General features: G+C 55.2%; 1 protein-coding gene across 4 annotated transcripts in view; it reads right to left on the minus strand.

The window, feature by feature from the left end:
- Positions 1 to 2,189: 2,189 nt before the first annotated feature.
- The window catches only part of LOC135579494 (collagen alpha-2(I) chain-like), a 68,532-nt gene continuing 59,250 nt past the window's right edge, over positions 2,190 to 11,471 (minus strand). For 3 of the 4 annotated variants that reach the window (XR_010472642.1, XR_010472641.1, XR_010472646.1), the window contains 2 exons: positions 6,413 to 11,328; positions 2,190 to 5,788 (listed from right to left, as the gene is read on the minus strand). The gene's annotated coding sequence lies outside the window, so the exon portion shown is untranslated. The remainder of the gene's footprint in view (positions 5,789 to 6,412; positions 11,329 to 11,471) is intronic. The other variant, XR_010472643.1, reaches the window with a different exon arrangement.

Below are 11,471 nucleotides of genomic sequence, written 5' to 3' on the forward strand. Positions count from 1 at the left end.
AGGCGCAAGGCAGGCTTCCCGAACTACACCACAACGCAGACGCAGGCTGGAGCTGCCCTGCCCGGCACACGCTGGCATCGCACGGTAAAGGTCCCCGGGCCCTTGACCCGCGCCAAGGGCGCGGTTCCTGGACAGCCCTTGCCCTTAGCAGAGCTAAACCCCCCGTCCCTGCCATTCCCGGCCCCTTCCCAGCCCTCGCGCCTCCACTTAGCTTTCAGAGGGCCGAGGGACCGAACCCATCTTCGGCAGAGGAAAACGCCACGTGGGCCAACGGCCGTCTTCGCGCGTCGCCGGGTTCCTCTTCAGCGCCTGCAGGAGCACGAGAAAGCACGCGCTCGCTAAGCCACGCCGGCACACGGCGCCGCGGGGCAAACGCCGAGTCCGTCCGCGACACCCACCTCCTGCTGAGCTCCAGGGCGGTCCGGTCGGCGTGTCCTGCCGCTGGCGCGGTCACAAACCCTCAGCGCTGGTGACGCCTACGACGGCGAGAAGCAAAAAACTGTATTGCTTGGGACATACCAGAAAGTTGCCACTTTCCCCTTCATCACCCACAATACAAAAACACATACACAATAATGAGCACTCAGATCATGGTTGTCCGTACTAGTTCCCTCGCTATTCCTCGCCTTGATGGAGTTCTGGGAGTTACATTTGAATGATCTACCAGGGTCCACCGCACACTGCAAAGGGTCTGTGGACAACACACTGTTCTGTGGGTGATCAGGGAGGCCATGAGCCGCCCCGTAGCTTGAAAGACACTCTGCCTTATGGTCCTGCTGCTTCCTTCAGAAATGCTAAAACTCCACCTACAGATACGAGATGCTCATCCTAACCCCTGGTAGATAACCTGAGCATCCTAGGAGGAGAGATTATATCAGCAACTTGTTACATACCAATACAAACCAAGAATTAACACCCCATCTTCATTGCAATCAGGAATTTAGGGAAAACGCAAAGTACCAGGCATTGATTCAATAGAAGAAAAAAAGTTACAAACATACTTTCAACTACAGCTGCAATTGAAACTTCTCTGCTCCTGAAGGTCCTACCTCAAGCAGACATCTCCACTTCTCCAAACACATCTGCCCGTGTAGCTTAAACAGCTCAAAAGCTGCCGACTGCTAAAGGAGCAGCAGAGAACCAGCACCCAAGCAGCCCAGCAGCAGAATGAGCTCCCCACCTGGGGACTGGGGCTCAAATACCCTGAGCCCCGCCCACCCCTTCCCACAATCCCCTGGGAAAGGGGAGGGGTCAATCACCCCAGGCCCCACCCACCACCCTTATCAAATCACCTGGACCCTCACTGGAAGTGACAGCACCTGCACTCCTGTCGGGCTCTGTCAGACACTGTTGGTTTTTGTGAAGCCCTGTGAGACCTCTTGGGTCTGTCAGGCTGTGTCAGGCTTTGATGGGCTCTGTAGGGCCCTGTCGAGACCTGTTGGGTCTGTCAGGCTGTGTCAGGCTTTGATGGGCTCTGTAGGGCCCTGTGAGACCTCTTGGGTCTGTCAGGCTCTGTCAGGCTTTGATGGGCTCTGTAGGGCCCTGTCGAGACCTCTTGGGTCTGTCAGGCTGTGTCAGGCTTTGATGGGCTCTGTAGGGCTCTGTCGAGACCTGTTGGGGTCTGCTGAGCCCTGTCAAGATTTCTCAGGCTCTGTTGAGACCCCCAGGGCTCTGTCATACACATTGAGGCTCTATCGGGAACTGACAAGATTTGTCAGGCCCTGACAGGTCCTGTTGGGCTCTGCCAAGCTTTGTCAGGCTCTGTGAGGATCCGTCAAACTCTCTCGGGCCCTGTCAGGCCCTGTCGGACTTTCTCAAGCTCTCTCAGGCCCTGCCTGGCTCTGTTGGTCTTTCTTGAGCTTTGTCTGCCCCTGTCATGCCCTGTCGGGTACATGGCTCAGCAGCGGAGGGGAAGGAGTTGTAGGTCTGTAGGCCACACCCCCTGCAGGGAGCCCACCAATGGGGGTGGAAGTGTGGGTCAAGGGGGAGGAGCCCAGCTGGGAGGGTGAGGTGCTTGGAAAGGGGGTGGGGCCTGATTAGGGTACACCCCTTTGGGAAGGCACATTGGGGAGAGCTTGGGAGGGAGGTGGGGTTGACAGTGGCCCTGCCCACACCTTCAGCCCCACCCTCAACCCTAAACCCCACCCCCAAATCCTTCACTGGAAATGGAAGAAACCAAATGCTTAAGGTTTTTTTACATTATTTAATTTTATTGGGTGAGAATTGGCCCCAAAACCAGGTTAAAAATCCCCCAACATGGCCCTGGGGGAGCAACGTCAGGATGGCAGCGGCACAGTGCTGCCCTTTTCCAAGATGGCCGTCAGGGGCAAACAGAGTCACAGGCCCCACCACCCACCTTGGGCCCCACCCCAAAATGGCCACCCTAGGCAGGCACCGCCCACCTCAGCCCCACCCTTCCAGCACAGGCTTGGCAGCCATGACAGTCATGGCCCCACCCACCAGCAGGGACACAGCAGCCGAGATGGCCACGCCCATCAGGGCAGCCACCTTGTTCCCATGGGCAGGGTGCAGGGCCACAGGAGCAGCCGATACAGCCGGGAGCTGCCGCCTGAGCACGGCGCAGACCAACAGCCCCTCCGGCAGTGCCAGCATGGCTGCCAGCCCTCCCCCCCAGCCATCTTGGATTCCAAGCAGGGTGGCGCCCAGCAGCCATGCTGTCCTCATTTTGTTGTGCACAGGGCCCCGTGCAGCATCGCAACCCAGGACAGCTGGTGGGGTGAGGGGACCCAGGAATCTCGATCTATGGGTGGAATGCAGCAGCTGTGGGGTGCTACATATCAATGGGCCAGAGTGCTGGAAGTATATGGTGCTGCAGAGCAGTGCTGTGGCTGTATAGGGCAGACTGGATCTGTGGGGCACTGCTGTGGGTCTATGGGATAGGGTGCAGGAGCTAGTGCGCTGTAGGGCAGAATTGCTGGCCTATGGGCTAGTGGGAAGAAGCTATGGTGTTTTGTGGGACAGTGCTGTTGATCTATAGGGCAGAGGAACTATGGGGTGCTGTAGGGTTACACTGTGGGTCTATAGGGCAGAGTGAACAAGATATGGGGTGCTGTGGGACAGCACTGTGTGTCTATGGGGCACAGTGGAGACTTAGGGTGCTGTGGAGCACTGCTGTCCATTTATGGGGCAGAGTAAAAGCAGCTATGGGGTGCAGTGACTCTATAGGGCAGAGGGGCTATGGGCTGCTGTGGGTCTCTGTGTGGGTCACTCACCTGTAGGGGGTTCAGCCTCTTCAGGGGTGTTTCACACCACAACAACCCCATTGACCCCACAGCCGCCCTGACCCCCACACCACCCCATAGACCCTTGTGACCCACCCATAGTGGGCAGTGCAGGCGCAGTCAGGAGGGAAGGGTGGTCAGGTGGACAGAGGTGTGGGGCGCTGTGGGGCAGCACTTTGCACCAATGGGGCAGAACACAGCACCTACAGGCTGCTGTGGGGCAGCTCTCTGGGTCTAAGGGGCAGAGTAGAGTCCTGTGCGGCAGCACTGTGGGTCTATGGGGAAGAGTAGAGTCACTATGGGGTGCTGGGGGGCACTCCTGTGGATGTATGGGGCAGAGTAGAGGAGCTATACGGTGCTGTGGGGCAGTACTGGGCATCCATGGGGCAGAGTGCAGGAGCCATGGGGTGCTGGGGGGCACTCCTGTGGATGTATGGGGCAGAGTACAGGACCTATATGGTGCTGTGGGGCAGTACTGGGCATCCATGGGTCAGAATGCAGGAGCCATAGGGTGCTGGGGGGCACTCCTGTGGATGTATGGGGCAGAGTACAGGACCTATATGGTGCTGTTGGGCAGTACTGGGCATCCATGGGGCAGAGTGCAGGAGCCATGGGGTGCTGCAGGGCACTCCTGTGGATATATGGGGCAGAGTACAGGACCTATATGGTGCTGTGGGGCAGTACTGGGCATCCATGGGGCAGAGTGCAGGAGCAATGGGGTGTTGTGAGGCAGTGTTGTGGGTCTATGGGGCAGAGTGTAGGAGCCATGGGGCATTGTAGGACAGTACAGTGGGTCTATAGGCCAGATGAGCTATAGGGTGCTATGGGACAGCACTGTGGATCTGTGGGGCAGAGTACAGGAGCTATAGGGTGCTGTAGGGCAGCACTCTGCACCCATGGGGCAGAGTGGAAGACATATGAGGTACTCTGTGGCACTGCTGTAGACATATGGGGCAGAGTGGAGAAGCCATGGGGTGCTGTGGGATAGCAAGCAGGAGCTATAGGGTGCTGTGGGGCAGTGTTGTGGATCCGTAGGGCAGAATGGAGGTGCTATGGGGCACTGTGGGGCACTGTGTGGGTCACTCACCTGTAGGGGGTTCAGCCTCTTCAGGGGTGTTTCACCCCACAACAACCCCATTGACCCCACAGCCCCCCTGACCCCCACACCGCCCCATAGACCCTTGTGACCCACCCATAGTGGGCAGTGCAGGCGCAGTCAGGAGGGAAGGGTGGTCAGGTGGACAGAGGTGTGGGGCACTGTGGGGCAGCACTTTGCACCAATGGGGCAGAACACAGCACCTACAGGCTGCTGTGGGGCAGCTCTCTGGGTCTAAGGGGCAGAGTAGAGTCCTGTGCGGCAGCACTGTGGGTCTATGGGGAAGAGTAGAGTCACTATGGGGTGCTGGGGGGCACTCCTGTGGATGTATGGGGCAGAGTAGAGGAGCTATACGGTGCTGTGGGGCAGTACTGGGCATCCATGGGGCAGAGTGCAGGAGCCATGGGGTGCTGGGGGGCACTCCTGTGGATGTATGGGGCAGAGTACAGGACCTATATGGTGCTGTGGGGCAGTACTGGGCATCCATGGGTCAGAATGCAGGAGCCATAGGGTGCTGGGGGGCACTCCTGTGGATGTATGGGGCAGAGTACAGGACCTATATGGTGCTGTTGGGCAGTACTGGGCATCCATGGGGCAGAGTGCAGGAGCCATGGGGTGCTGCAGGGCACTCCTGTGGATATATGGGGCAGAGTACAGGACCTATATGGTGCTGTGGGGCAGTACTGGGCATCCATGGGGCAGAGTGCAGGAGCAATGGGGTGTTGTGAGGCAGTGTTGTGGGTCTATGGGGCAGAGTGTAGGAGCCATGGGGCATTGTAGGGCAGTACAGTGGGTCTATAGGCCAAATGAGCTATAGGGTGCTGTGGGACAGCACTGTGGATCTGTGGGGCAGAGTACAGGAGCTATAGGGTGCTGTAGGGCAGCACTCTGCACCCATGGGGCAGAGTGGAAGACATATGAGGTACTCTGTGGCACTGCTGTAGACATATGGGGCAGAGTGGAGAAGCCATGGGGTGCTGTGGGATAGCAAGCAGGAGCTATAGGGTGCTGTGGGGCAGTGTTGTGGATCCGTAGGGCAGAATGGAGGTGCTATGGGGCACTGTGGGGCACTGTGTGGGTCACTCACCTGTAGGGGGTTCAGCCTCTTCAGGGGTGTTTCACCCCACAACAACCCCATTGACCCCACAGCCGCCCTGACCCCCACACCGCCCCATAGACCCTTGTGATCCCCCCCCGCCCCATCCCCGCCATGGTGTGCAGTGGAGATGTGGCCAGCCGGAGGAGGTGGGGGGGGCGCACAGTCAGCAGGAGTGCAGTGGGGGGGGCACGCGGTCAGCCGGGGGGGGCGGGGGGGCACAGTCAGCCGGAGTTGGGGGGGGCACGCGGTCAGCCGAGTTGCGGGGGGGGCACGCGCGGTCAGCCGGAGGGGGGGGCGCGGTCAGCCGGAGGGGGCGTGGCCAGGCTGCCTTCGCTGTTCTCTGCGCAGGAGCTGCAGTGGGAAAGGGAAGGAAAGGGCCGTTATTTGTGTCACAGTCCTGGGAAACAGCCCCAAATCCCCCCGCTTCAACATTAACCGAGTGAGCAAATTAACTGCCAAAAAAATGGATCTTGAAAGCTTCTTTGAGCACAAATTATCCTAAAAACAGCCCCAAAATGAAGTAAACTGAATTTGAGACCAAACAGCCTTAAAAATCTCAAAATCCTGCCCAAATATGGTCCCTCACAGCTTTATATAATAAGATATATATGTAAAAATAGATTAGATACATTACATAGTAATTATACATAATATATATAATATATATTAATATTTAATGAATATCATTACAATAGTATATTATAGATATCATTATGCCATTATATATTAATTATAAATTTCATTACATAATATCAATGAGTATTAGTTGATCAGTTAATTATATCAGATTATATATTATATATTTCTACTATTCATCATATCGTTTATAGTAGCATATTGCTATACTGATTTAGTCTATATATTTACTATTAAATTAAAATTAACTTTAATAATTTAAATTTAAATTAAATTAAAAATAAGTTAAATTAAATTAAAATATAGAAATAAATTTTAAAATGGAATGTAAACAATTACGTGGGTTTAGGGAGGCGGCGACCAATCAGCGCCTTTCTCTCCTCAGAGGCAGCGACCAATCAGCGCCTTTCTCTCCCTCGGAGACAGCCGAGCGGGGCTGAGCCGGGGGAGGCTTTCCCGCCAGACGGCACCGGCCAATCAGCGAGCGTCTCCTCGGCCCCCTCAGCGTGAGGGAGAGCGGGACGGGGGAGACAAAATGGCGGCGGGTTAAAAAAGCCGAACATGTTCCCGCTTAAATATTAATTCAGTAAATTATATAAATAAATAGATTTTTAAAGCTTTTTTTGGGGCCAAATCAGCACCAGATCTGGGACCCCCAGCTCTAGACACGTTCAATGAAGTGAATTCAGCCCTAAAACCCCCCAAAAAGCAACGAAATGCCCCTCCCGGCTTTAAATACAATAACTTACACACTTATTTCAACAACTACTTACATTATTTTAACAATTAATAATTTAAACAATTAAGCGGCTTTAGGAGCCTCAGAACCGCCCAAAATGCTCAAAAAAACCCTCATAAAACCTCAAAAAGCCCCGTTTAAATATAATAATTTAAATTAATAAGCGGTTAACAGAAAAAAACGCATTTGGACTCGCAATCCTGGGAAACAGCCCCAAATCTCCCCCCGGGCTTTGAATATTAATCTATTGTATAAATTCTTATCAATAAGTAGATTCAAAAAGCTTTAAAGTCGCAAATCGGCCCCTCAAACTTTAAACGCGTTAAATAAACCTTTTAAAAAGCCGATTTAGACCCCAACGGCCCCAAAACGGCTCCTCACAGCGCTAAATAATTGAAACAACTCAGCGTCTTCAGGAGCCCCGAACCGCAGTGAAATAATAAATCAAATAATAAACCAACAATTAAATCTTAGGAGCCTCAAACCCGCCCAAAATGTTCCAAATAAAACCTCAAATAAACCCTTTAAACATAACAATTTAAATAAATAAGGGCTCTAAAAAAACCGATTTGGACTCAAAATCCGGGGAAAAGCCCCAAATCTCCCCGAGCTTTAAGCTTTAATTCTCCTGATAAACCCTCAATAAACAGATTTCAAAGGCGCCTTCTGGCACAAATCGGCACCCAAAAATTACGTAAAAACATCTTTTAAAAGCCGAATTGGACCCAAACCAGCCCCGATTGCTGAGAAAAGCCCCGAACCGGCTCCTCCCGCGTTCAACACAACGATTTAAGCCGCTAAAGCGGCTCCGGGAGCCTTAATCGCCCCCGCCCCCCCCCCCCCCCCCCCCCCCCCACAAACCCGCGGCTTTAAAACCCCAGTTCCGATCAAAACCCCCACATACACCCCAGCCCGCCGGTCACTCATTAACCCGCCGAGCCCCAATTAACACCCGCACGATAATTACCGCCCTGACCCGCCCCGTTAACTGATTCCGGCCGCCGTTCCTGCCGTTCTCGGGTTTCCCGCCGCGGGGGGGCGGGGGGGGGGGGGGGGGGCCGATGAGCTCGCGCTGGCGCTGCCGCCTCCGCCTTTCTGGTCCTGCGCGCGTTCTGCGCCGCCCCATTTATTACCTCGTTGTCCCGCCCGGTCCCGCCCCCCGCCCGCCCTCCTGCCAATGGCCGAGCCGCCTCGTCAGCCGCGCTGCCCAATCAGCGCTTCGTTGCTGTGGGCTAACGTCGGCGAGAAAACGCCGACCAATCAGCGCCTTTTCTACCTCAGGGGCGCTAGCGAATCAGCGCCTGTTACTGGGAGGGCGAACTTCGGCGGAAAGTGACCAATCAGTGCCTTCCTCCCCTCAGCGACACGGTGACCAATCAGCGCCTTTCTCCCACCCCCTCGGAGAACCCCTCGTGGGGATGAGCCAATGGACGACTTCCGAGGCTGACACTGTCAGCCAATCAGCGAGCGCCTCCTCCCTCCCTCGGTATAAAATAGCGAATGAGCGCAGAAGGGGGAAACAAGATGGCGGAAGAGAAGACATCGTGGCGGCATGCAGCGGCGATTGAGGAGGAAGGAGGAGAGTCGGGGCTGGGCGGAAAACCGGCGGCTCCTCCGGCCGCGGCAGCAGCAGCGATCGGGGGGGTGTGTGGGGGGGAAACCGGCGGCTCCTCCGGCCGCGGCAGCAGCAGCGATCGGGGGATGTGGGGGGGAAACCGGCGGCTCCTCCGGCCGCGGCAGCAGCAGCGATCGGGGGATGTTGGGGCAAAACCGGTGGCTCCTCCGGCCGCGGCAGCAGCAGCGATCGGGGGGTGTGAGGGGGGGAAACCAGCGGCTCCTCCGGCCGCGGCAGCAGCGATCGGGGGATGTGGGGGGGGAAACCGGCGGCTCCTCCGGCCGCGGCAGCAGCGATCGGGGTGTGGGGGGGGGAAAACCGGCGGCTCCTCCGGCCGCGGCCAGCACGTGGCTTCACCGGCACCGCGGCCGCGAGACCGCGCGCTGTGGGGCTGCGGGGCGGGTGTGGGGCCGGGGGCTCCAGGGGTCCCGCAGCGGCGGCCGTGGGGCGGGATGGGGCGGCTGCGGTGATAGCTGTGGGGCACTGAAGTGGCTGCTGTGGGGGCTCTGCAGAGGCGTGTCTGGAGCTCTTGCGGGGCAGGAGCAGGGCTGCTGTAGCGGTACCTGTGGGGCAGCCATAGGGCTGCCATGGGGTTACTTAGGGTCACGCATGGGTGGGGGGGCCGCGCGCGCAGCTGGGTGTAGCCCCACCCACGGGGGTGGGATCCGTGCTGAGGGGCGTGGACTGGGAGGACACGCCCATTGGGAGGCCCACCTGGGGGAACTGGGCAGGGGGTGGGGCCTCCGTGTGTCACACCCCCATAGGAGGAGCCGCTTGGGGTACGGAGAAGGACACGCCCAAAGGGGGCGTAGCTTAGGGAGGGGTGGAGCCGAGAGTAGGGTGGGCTCAGTACAGCACGTGCTCTGAGGGGGCGTGGTTTAGCAGGGGCTGAGTTTAGGGGTGGAGCCGCGGGCGGGGCTTCGATGCATTATGCTGCTGGGAGGGGTCTGTAAGGGACACGCGCCTCGGGGAGGGCACAGACTGGCAGGGGCGGAGCTTGGACGGGGGGGAGTTGGGGGTGTGGCTTTCTCAGACCACGCCCTTGGAGGGAGAAGCCGGACTGGATAGCACACTGAAAAATTAAAATTAGCTGTTGTTAATCACATCTAGTTTGATGTCTTTTTATTTTAACTCAGAGGTAATTAATAGCGGTCATGTTTTTGCACAACCCCAAAAAAGCTGTGGTTAAATTCAGACTGTCATAACGGTTTTCTAATATTATTTTACATCTAAATATCTTTTAGTGTTCTGTTGGGAATCATTACTGCCTGGGAACTTTTTAATACCTCTGTTTATAAACAGCCACTACTTCGTGGTTCCTTTATACTTCTCTTTAAAAAAGAAATGTAACGTTTTGACTCTGTTTGGTTCTGAGCTTTGTTGCCTCCCATCTCGTGGCTCTGTTATAATTTAAATACTAAACACTCCCGATCACTTTCCAATGCTGTTTAAAATCTAAAGCTTCCTCACTTTGTTTCCTATGCAGTCATTCGTGTCTGCGGTTTATTTCATAACGGTTGTTCAAATGAAGCTACCAATGACTCCACATTAGTTTTCTGCCTTTATCATTTAAAAGGAATTCCAAACAATGTGTTTTTTAAACTAGCATTCAGATTGGGAACAACTGCTGCCTGGTTCACCAAGTAATAGCTGAAATTAAATTTACTTCTTGCTCATGCCTATATAATTTCATCTATTTACACTTTAACATTTTTATCATTACATTACTACCAGGCGGATTTACTAGCACACATTATTTTTTATTGTAGATATAAACTAGAGGTTTTTTTCTCTACAGGTATTACTTCCAATTAGTGCTCCAGCATTAATATTCCACTCTTTTAAATTTTACTACATAAATTGGGGATTATTACTGTCTGCCTTGGAATTACCTTGGAATTCCCAGGCAAACCCACCGCAGCGCCTCGACGTGTCAAGATTGTCGGTGCCGGCTCCGCCAACAACGCGTCCAGCGAACGCCGCGGTGCTGCCGGGGCTGCGGCAGCGCGACGGAACCGACCGGAGCGCGGGGAGGAGACTCAGCCCAGCAGGTACCACACGTAACGTGGAACACCGGGCGGCCCAACTTCATTTCAAAGGAGGAACACGCACACGGAGCACAAAGGATGCTCTTCTGCACGAGACGCGCTGTCCTTAGCAGCTGCACAGCGACGCTGTCTCTGTGATTGGGAGATCTGGTGGCAAATGAGGGAGCTCTGCACGTGGCACCTTTCAAACCTGCACAGAGTCACACTTCACCCCGCAGGTGACACCAGAAACTAGGAAGCCTCCAAAAAGAATTTACAGCCCCACACCCGAACCAGCTGCACTCACCTCCACCACCAATCCTGCTCTACACACACCTCCTTCTCCTTCACACACCCTTCAACAGCCAGATCCACAGCCATCTCCTCACGGTCATTCACTGCACTGAACGCAGCAGGGTAGGGGTGGAGGGGGGAGAAAGCTAAAGGAAATTTTTTAAAAACTCCCTGTGTTTCTTTCAGTGGCATTTTTGGCGTTATTTTTGTTGGGGGCCGGGGGACATGTTGGGGTGTTTTTAATTAAGGAAACTGCTGTTTCAGCCTGCAAGTGAAAACAAACCACACGCACAAGGCTGGACACGGTCAAAGCAGCCCCAGCTCGTTCCGCAGTCGCTGACAGCGCGTCCATTCAGCCGTCTGCCCGCCCTGACGCGCTCCCCCAGCGTACCCGGCTGGACACACACACGTGTGCTGGGGAACTCGGACCAGCGCTGCGGTCTGGGGAGGAGTGAAGGACGAACCAGAAATAGATCCTGCAAGAATCCGTCTCTAAAACACTGTAGATCAACAACGACAGTTGTAAGTCACAGACACTCCTCCTTTTCTCTCGGACTCTCACAACAGTAATAAGTAAGTCCTGAAGGATGGAAAACACCAGGATAGGCTGGGAACAACAACAAAGGTAGGTAAAAGAAGGTAAATGGGGGCTCTCAGGGGCCCCAAAAGACAAGCTCAGCTGTCCTGAGAGGAGCAGATGGGAATCAGAGGAGTCCTGAGGGG

Source organism: Columba livia, chromosome 5 (genome assembly GCF_036013475.1).
Source record: "Columba livia isolate bColLiv1 breed racing homer chromosome 5, bColLiv1.pat.W.v2, whole genome shotgun sequence".
Taxonomy (NCBI): domain Eukaryota; kingdom Metazoa; phylum Chordata; class Aves; order Columbiformes; family Columbidae; genus Columba; species Columba livia.